Below are 8,704 nucleotides of genomic sequence, written 5' to 3' on the forward strand. Positions count from 1 at the left end.
TGCCCTTAATATACTTGAAACCAAGTAATTTAGTACTTAATGAATTTAAAAGCACGTACCTTCGAGACAACGCATCAGCAACTATATTTTCGTTACCTTGTTTGTACTTGATGACATAGGAAAATGTCTCGATAAACTCCGCCCATCTCGCATGTCTTTTGTTCAACTTACCTTGATCTCGCAAATGCTTTAAAGATTCATGATCGGTGTGTATCACGAATTCCTTTGGTCATAAATAGTACTGCCAAGTCTCCAATGCTCGAACAAGTGAATATAGCTCCTTGTCATATGTCGGATAATTCAATGCTGCCCCACTCAACTTTTCGCTAAAGTAAGTAATAGGTCTCCTTTCCTGCATTAACACTACTCCTATACCTATTCCTGATGCATCACACTCAACTTCGAATGTTTTATCAAAATTTGGTAATACCAAAACAGGTGCTTTACATAACTTATCCTTAATTGTGTTAAATGCAATTTCTTGAGATTCTCCCCAATGGAAACCTACACTCTTCTTTACTATTTTCAGTCAACGGTGTGGTGATGGTGCTAAAATATTTTACAAATCGCCTATACAAACTAGTCAATCCATGAAAAATCCTAACTTCAGTTATAGTCTTAGGTGTTGGCCATTCTTTAATAGCTTTTATCTTTTCTTCATCGACTTCCACCCCATTAGCACTAACCACAAATCCTAGGAAAACAACTCTATCCATGCAAAATGTGTACTTTTTGAAATTAGCATACAGTTGTTCCTTTCGCAACACAACAAGCACACAATCTAAATGTTCTAAATGCTCATCTAGGTTTTTGCTATAGATTAAGATGTCATCAAAATAAACTACAATAAATTTCCCAATAAAAGCATGCAAAACATGGTTCATTAAACGCATAAAAGTGTTCGGTGCATTAGTGAGTCCAAACGGCATAACTAACCATTCATACAATCCATACTTAGTCTTAAACACCGTTTTCCATTCATCACCCTCCCGCATGCGAATTTGATGATACCCACTCTTAAGATCAATCTTACTAAAAATGCAAGCACCATGCAACTCATCAAGCATATCATCTTGCATAAGTATTGGGTGACGATATTTTACCGTGATATTGTTGATACCTTGGCAATCCACGTACATTCTCTAAGTCCCGTCCTTCTTAGGCACCAGCAAAACAGGTACAACACATGGACTCATGCTCTCCCTGACATAACATTTGCTCATCAACTCCTCCACTTACTTTTGAAACTCCTTCGTCTCCTCGGGATTGCTTCGGTAAGCTGGTCGATTCGGTATAACAGCTCCGGGTATAAAGTCAATCTGGTGCTTGATGCCTCTGATTGGTGGCAATCCACTTAGCATCTCCTCAGGAAACACATCTTCGAACTCCTGCAATAAAGACTTAACCAAATCCCGTGTTAGAATCCTCAAAATTGAGGAGGGACTCGACTCCTTGTACACTAACAATATCATTTGCCTATTATCGCTCATAGCCTTTTTCAACTCACTCTCTTTTGCATAGAAGTTGACCTTTGGCTTTTCTCTCCGCTCAGCTAACTCTTTTTCTCTCCTTTCAACTGACTCATTTTCTCTCCGCTGATGTGGCTTCTCTCTCTTTTCTCCACTCTCAGCCACCTCACTATTTTCTCTCTTATTGATGGTTTCACTATTGCCTCTCCTTTTTCCTGACTCTCTTATTCTCTCATCTTCCTCACTTTTCAGCTTGATTTGATCTCCATACACTTGTGCCGCTGTTAATGGTGCAAGAGTAATAGTCTTCCCATCCTTGACAAAGTTATAACGATTCCTATATCCATCATGTATGACTCTTCTATCATATTGCCATTGTCTTTTTAACAAGATATGACCCACATGCACAGGCACCACATCACATACTACTTTGTCACTATAACTCCTAGTTGAGAAATTAATTAAAACTCTTCTATTCACGCTAACTTCCCCACTTTCATTCAACCATTGCAACTTATAAGGCCTAGGGTATTTTAACAATGCTAGTCCTAATTTCTCAACTAAAGTTGTGCTAGCTACATTCGTGCAACTCTCACCATTAATAATCATACTACATACCTTATGGTTGACGTAACAACGTGTGTGAAATATATTTTCTCACTGCTGCTCCGAATCATCCACTTTGACTTGAGTGTTAAGAGCTTTTCTTGACACTAACGATTCCCCAACAGTAAACTCCATTTTTTCTTCTTCTTCAACGTCCTCCAATGCAGGCATGTCCTCAAACTGTCCTTCACTTTCACTCACCACCTCTCCATTATCCAACAACACCATTACCCGATTATTTGGGCATTGAGAAGCAATGTGCCTTGACCCCAAGCATCTGAAACACTTGATGTCTTGATTCTTTGATGGTTGTGAATCTGTTTTGGGTGCTGTTTTGCTAGCACTTTCTTCTTTCCCTTTCTGCCACTCATTCTTACCTTTAGGTACAGCTTTATCACCTTTGTTGTTGTTGTTCCACCCTTGCTTTCAAGATGGATTAACACTCCAAGTTCCTAACGGCTACCTAGCTGCCCCTTTCCTCTTCAGTTATCTCTCTACCTTCATAGCCACATGCAACATGTCTTCCAACTCCACATAATGTTGCAACTCCACTACATTGACAATTTCTCTATTCAACCCATTCAAGAATCGTGCCATGGTAGCCTCCCGATCCTCCACCACATTGGCCCTAATCATGAGTATTTTCATCTCCTTATCATAGTCCTCTACACTTTTTGACCCTTCATATAGACCTTGCAGTTTTTGATGGATCTCTCGGTAATAGTGGCTAGGAACAAACCTCTTTCTCATCAATGACTTCAATTCCTCGCAAGTGCTGATTGGTCTTCCTCCACTCCTACATTGTGAAGTAATCACTTGATCCCACCATGAAATTGCATAGTCATTGAACTCCAAAACTGCTAACTTCACATTTTTCTCTTCCAAGTAGTTATAACACTCGAAGATCATTTCAACCTTCTTTTCCCACTCCAGGCATGCCTTGGGATCACTCCTTCCTTTGAATGAAGGAACTGTCATTTTTATATTTCCCAAGTTTCCATCCAACTCCTCCCCGCGATCATTTTGAACCCATCTGTCGAACCTATCGCCTCTATTCCTCATCCTCCCCATCTCAACACCGTGAAATTCATTTTTGCCCATGTCACTCCCATATCCATACTCCTCTCACCTTTTCTTCCTAGGCTCCCATCTATCCGGTCCTCTAGTATTGGATACATCCACTCGATGCCCCCGACTAAGATTAGCCACCGATGTATCTAATCTATTCATCCAAGTCTCCTACTTCTCCAACCTATCTCTCACATCTCCAAACGTCCTCTCAAACCTCTGCACCAAATCCTCCGATGCATTGTTATTATTGCCTTGTCAGCTTGAGTTTGAATCTACCCTTTCTGACATCCTAACACTAAAATTTTTATTTTACCGCCTCATCAAAAGTCACTCGAAACACACACAAGGGCTTTTACCCTCTATTAAGCTCACCTCTCTGCCTTTTACCACTCAGTTCTTTCAACAATTGCTTCTAGGAACAATCAATGAACTCAATCAATCAATCAATTCGTGTAAAATTTTTCAAACCGGATGTGACTCAATAATTGTAACAAAGGACTCAAAGAGAACTTTTAAAATTTGACTTGAATTGAAGGAATGGAATGATTCAATGTGTCTAAGTAATTTAGCAATGATATTGAATAATAAAAGTTGGTATTTAACGGATCAATAATATTTAACATTTTTTTTACTATACGGATGAACAGTACCGTACGGATGAACAACAATTTTTAATTTTTTTTTTTAAGATCCGAAAATCAATAACAAAACCAACAAAGAAAACGAAAACTGATTTGGACGAAAATTGAGCCTAGAAACGGAATTTGAAGATTTTTTTATGAAACTTTTGGATCAAAGAATCAAGAAAACCTTCTGGACACAAGAACACAAGGAATTGAAAAAAAAATTAGAAAATAAAGGATATAACCTGATTAAATTGGATCCAAAGCTCTGATACCAACTGATGCGAACCCCATAGCAATGGAAACTACGAAACCACAACGAGATTGATGCAGAACCCAAGAACGCTAATACTAACCTGATTTTAGATCTTGAACCCTAAGAATTGAACCAAGAAACCCTAAATTAGCGAATAAACTAAAACCCCTTGATTACAATTAAAAGTGCCCACAATTCGATTGTTTAGAACGCCACAAAAAATTGAATCTTGATAAGTTTCAAGATTGTTCAAGAAAAACAAGAAATTGAAAGAACAGTTCTCTCTTTATAATATTAAGCAAAAGTCAAAAGTCTTTACAATGAAAAGTATTCTCCTATTTATACTAATGAGTAAAAAGTCCAAAATCCATCAAATTATGGTAATAATTTGATTTCATAAGAATTCCATCGAAACTAGGAAATTCGGCCAAAATTAAAAAATTCACCAATTTTTTGGCTTGTGCGGCCGCATGGTGTATTTCCATGTGGTCGCATGGTTCAACAAGAAATGCGATTTTTATTTTCGGTATGCCACCATGCGGTCGCATGGTGTTTTGCCTGTGCGGCCGCACAGGCTTGTTTTCAGCCTTCAGTTTCGTCGCTTGATAATAAATTGATCCAAGTTGATTCGGCCTTCGACTCGAACATGAAAGTTGCTCCATTTTGATTCCCGAACATGGTTCCATTAATGATTTCTTGAACGAGCAATCCCATAGCTTGTTTCACTTGCTTTACCCTTGATCGCGTCATTGGTCCACCATCGACTATCAACGGGTCTCGTCTCGCACTTGCCTTCGTCGGGCTCGACTCCTGGATCATATCATTTTACAAACAACAATATAGAAGCATCAACACCCTTTCATGATAAAAATTGCATTCTAACCTCTCATTTGATCATAATTGAATCAATATCCCTTTTTGTAACAATTTATTGGCCTTCGTATAATATGAAAATATGAAAATATTCATTTATCCTTATTAATGATTTTGACAAGCAATTAAAAAACAATATGCATAGAAATAACAAAATTGATAACAGAAAATAGATGTCACCTCATACATATTATGCATAGAAATATCAAAATTGATAATAGAAAATATTGACAGGCTAAATTGATTTTTTTGAAGCGAACAATTGTATAAAGAAATTTGGTTCCCATTCAATAGTTTTTGTCATGCATATTCAAAGAATAGCTTCCTTCATGCTTACGAATGAAAGTGGAGACCTGATAAGTCCATCATCATCTTTGATAGCTTAGAAGCTAGAGTGCCTAGAAGTGGCCTAAAAAAGAGGCACCTAACAATAGGTTGCAAAATGGAGTCCAACCTAGAAATTGGTGAGAAAGAAGGTTTACTTGAGCAATCGCATGGTAGCAATCTATGAGCTTTCAACCTTACCTACAAATCACCTCGTTATGGAGTAGATGGGGAGAAAACGTCTACATATATGAGCTAGATGATGATTTCAATCTCTCATCATCCTAGGAGATCAACATGCCTATATTTTCCCAAGCTTCATACTTCAGAAATTGTCTATGTATGAAGAGATCATTAACAATACCTAGATAGGCTAAAGAGGAGATTTCCTAGCATTGAAATGAATTGATTTCCACTTATCTCTCACTGGAGGAGTAAATAGGTGGCAAAACAAGAGATCAATATCATCTTTAGGGGACCCTATATGGTTGGGCAATCCAAAAATCACCAAAGGAACTATATCATGGAGCATAAGAGATTCTCAAATGACTAGCTATATAGTCTACAACTAACCTTTTGGATCAGGAGTGCTATAGCCCTCTACCTTCACCGAAGAAAACGCTAATAGAGTGCACTATCTCCAATGCGATGCCTTGGTGGTGATGGCAATAGTGGTCCGCAATAGGCTAAAGCGCTTACTAGTAGACAAATATGAGTTACATCAACATCATCTTCGAAGCTAATTTTAATAAAATACAGGCAAACCATCCACCCATTCCTACTATTGATCTATTTGTAGGGTTGACAAGCAACATCGTAAACTTTATGAAAAAACTCACTCTTGTTGTTGATATGAAAAATGAGCCCCAAGTAGCATGCCACTACATTGAGTTCTTGGTGGTAGACAATAGTTCAGTCTACCACAGAGTGTTGGGGCGACCAACCATTAAAAATGTATTAGTTATCATAACCATACACTAGTCTATGTATGAAATTCCCAGCTGGATCATAGCATCACCACCACTAAAGGTAATAAGAAAGAAGTAAGAGAATGTTACAATTACTCTTTACAAAACTCAATTAACCTTGAGGTCAACATAGTAATTGTTGACACAGAAATGAAAGAAGCCCATGAAGAAGGTGAACATGTTGAGATGGTAGATTTCCCTCAAAGGAGAAAGATCCAGCCAAGACCGCTAAAAGCAATCCCGAAAAAGTAGCAATACTGATTAGCTAGATCATTGTATCACTAAATTTGATTTACAGATAGCTTCATAGAAAAGCTTAAAAGCTTCCTTCTGGGTCCCAAAGACCCCATGAAGGTGCTCTTGGTTGAAAACAAAAAACCTGTTGGGAGTAAATAAATGATGCCCTTAAGGAATTCTTATGATGAAATTTATATGACTTCACAAGGAAGCACGAAGGAATGGTTGGCATTGATCCAAAAATTAGTCCTACTCTTTTAGGCCCCGTTTGGTAGTCATTTTTTTCAAAATGCATTTTTTTCTCTCTTCTTTTCAATCACACATTTTTTATTAAAATAATATTACACGCAAATAAAAAAAATTTCCCTATTTTTCAGCCACACTTTTCACATCAATTTATTATTCTAAAATGCATTTTTACATAAAAATGACTATCAAACATCCCTTAAAATCAACCACAAATTTCACTCTCAAAGACAAAAGCAAATGCCCCTAAATCCAAAACGATACAAGGTGTTGAACTATTGGCCATTGGCTTTCTCAAAGAGGCCAAATAGCCCAAGTGGATCTCTAACCCCGTTCTAGTGCTAAAACAAGATAATGGAGAGTCTGCAAAGACTTCTACAATCTGAATCAAGCATACCCCAAGAAAACTACCAATTTGACCAAGACGCGTTACTTTTATTCCTACAAGAGATTAATGAAATGAACTGTAGAGTTGAGTAAATTCGACATTAACTTCAAGCTAAGAACCTCTATCAAAGGACCTTGATGACTTTGTAGCAGGCTTTGAGTAGTAGTTGTCCTAGGAAGTCTAGAAGGCCAAAAAATCAAATGTATATTTGACGTTTAGATTCAAAGTCTCCAATAATGTAGTTGAATATGAAGCCCTTTTTGCTGAACTTAAACTAGCCCGTAAAATGCAAATAAATGTGCTACTTATAAACAGTTACTCCCAACTAAAACCACAAGGAGAAGAACATGATAACATACTTCAAACAACTGATGGACTTTCCACACTTTAAAAAATTCAAGTTGACATAGATTTCATGTCTTGAGAATGCCAAGTCTGAGGCACTATCCAAGTTGGTCAATACCAAAATATCCGAACTACAAAAGATAGCACCAATTGAGCATCCCAAAAACCCTCCATTAGTGAAGGTGGCGAAGTAATGTGGAAAGAAAATACCCCATTGTCAATGAAGTCAATCATAGTTTTCCTTGATAACCAGGTCCTTTCTATTGACAAGGAAGAAAGATGTAAGCTTAAGTAAAGGGCAGTAACTTTATATTCAAAATGATGTGTTATATAAAAGATACTTCTCAATGCCTTTCCTTTGATGCACTGGAGTAGAAGAGAAAAACTATGTCCTCAGGGAGAATTATGAGGATTTATATGGCAACCTTGCATGAGGACGACACTTATACTTAGGGATGAACACGGTTTGATTTTGACGATTTTTAACCAATTTTCAAATTGGACTACTTAAAGAGGTTTGGAATTTTTTCAAATCAAACCAAACAACTTCAAATTCTAAATCCAAACCACTTTTTTTTTTTTTCTTTTTTTGGTTCGGTTCAGTTTAAAATTGCGGTTCAACAAAGATAAAAATAACATATGTCGAATAAGTTAAATTATAAATATTAATCTACAATTTCACGGTAAAACATAAATAGTATCAATTAAAATATTAGAAATCAAGTTCTATCATTATAATGCAAAAACGTTATAGGAATATTATAATCTCTTAGTCGATACTAATGGGTGCAACATATACAATTGTAATACATGATTCATTTTCTATATAAAAATAAGAATATAGTACATGGATCGATTGCTTATAGTAAAATGATATAAAATTACTAATAAAAGAAAATGAATAGACAGAACAAACAAGATAATACCTTCTATAATTTTTTGTGAATCATTCAATACATTTCCTCATCCAAATATTAACGATATAATATAGGTTCCTTATTGCTATGTAAACAATTTTTAGAACAAATCATCGCCTTAAACATATTTGCATTCAACGAACTCCTGAACAACTCAAGAATCCAACCTCTTGTAGGGATTGCAGATTTAGAAACAATAGTGGATATTTGAATAGCTAACATATCTTTCGTAATTTAAGAGACAATCATGTTGTTATTTGTATTCAATTCCACCAAAGAAATATATTGAAATGATTATTGGTTGAATCTCCAAAACGACTATTAATTTAAGTAATCTAAGAAATTGTTATAGTAATTAATAAAATCTAGAAACTAAGTTAA

Source organism: Olea europaea, unplaced genomic scaffold (assembly GCF_002742605.1).
Source record: "Olea europaea var. sylvestris unplaced genomic scaffold, O_europaea_v1 scaffold729, whole genome shotgun sequence".
Lineage (NCBI taxonomy): Eukaryota > Viridiplantae > Streptophyta > Magnoliopsida > Lamiales > Oleaceae > Olea > Olea europaea.